Source organism: Erinaceus europaeus, chromosome 15 (genome assembly GCF_950295315.1).
Source record: "Erinaceus europaeus chromosome 15, mEriEur2.1, whole genome shotgun sequence".
Lineage (NCBI taxonomy): Eukaryota > Metazoa > Chordata > Mammalia > Eulipotyphla > Erinaceidae > Erinaceus > Erinaceus europaeus.
In genome coordinates this window covers 15,819,728-15,820,718 of record NC_080176.1, presented here as the reverse complement: position 1 = coordinate 15,820,718, position 991 = coordinate 15,819,728, and positions in this window count along the sequence as shown.

Here is a 991-nt window from a genome sequence, read left to right as displayed (position 1 = left end):
GAGTTTCTTTATAGTCTAATTGTCTAGAAAGTATGAAAAAAAAAGAATCTACACTGCTGATATAGCCAACTAGTCACATTTGAGTCCCCAGCCTGATGCCAACATAGAGCCAAGGCGTGCCCTAAGATAAAGTGAAAGGAGAGTATTTTTCTTCCTCTTGTGTTTGCTTATCAGCACCCAGTACTGTCTGATTTCACTTAACACTTGGGATCTGCCAGAGACACAGACATTGGTACCACTTGCCTCCTCTTCCAGTGAAGAGATGTCAGCTGGGTGGCATAGGTGAAACTAGGCTCTGGCTGAACTGCTGTCTGTCAGATTCACAGACCAGGATCCCCTACTCCACTTGTGGCCTCCCGTAGGCTGTCCCCACCTATTGCCGACATCCTGCTTGAAACATGAGTAATATCCGTATCTTTTCTGAGGGAGAGGGCTGAGGAGGCCTGGCCTAGAAGAAAAGGGCTAGGCAGGATTTCGTCTCCTCTAACAAGCTGTAGAGCTGGGCACAGCAAGAGAACACAGGGCTGCTTCTCTCCTTCCTCTGTCCTACTCAATCTCAGCAAGCAAAAGTGCATCAAAGTGTGTGTGTTGGGGGTGGGGGGAGCTTCCATACAAGATGTTTAGTCCTTTTGATGCAAGAGTTCTATTTCTGAAAAATCTAGGTTAAGGAATAATTCAAAAGTGGGCAGTGGTGATGAAGGTTTGCATCCTCATAGCAGTACTTGATAAGACCTGGAAGCATACCATATAGACAAAAATTAGCAATTTATAAAGTGATATCTAATTTTACTATTTATTTAAATTTTTTTATTTATTTTCCCTTTTGTTGCCCTTATTTTACTGTTGTTGTAGTTATTGTTGTTGATGTTGTCGTTGGATAGGACAGAGAGAAATCGAGAGAGGAGGGGAAGACAGAGAAGGGGAGAGAAAGAAAGACACCTGCAGACCTGCTTCTCTGCTTGTGAACCGACTCCCCTGCAGGTGGGGAGCC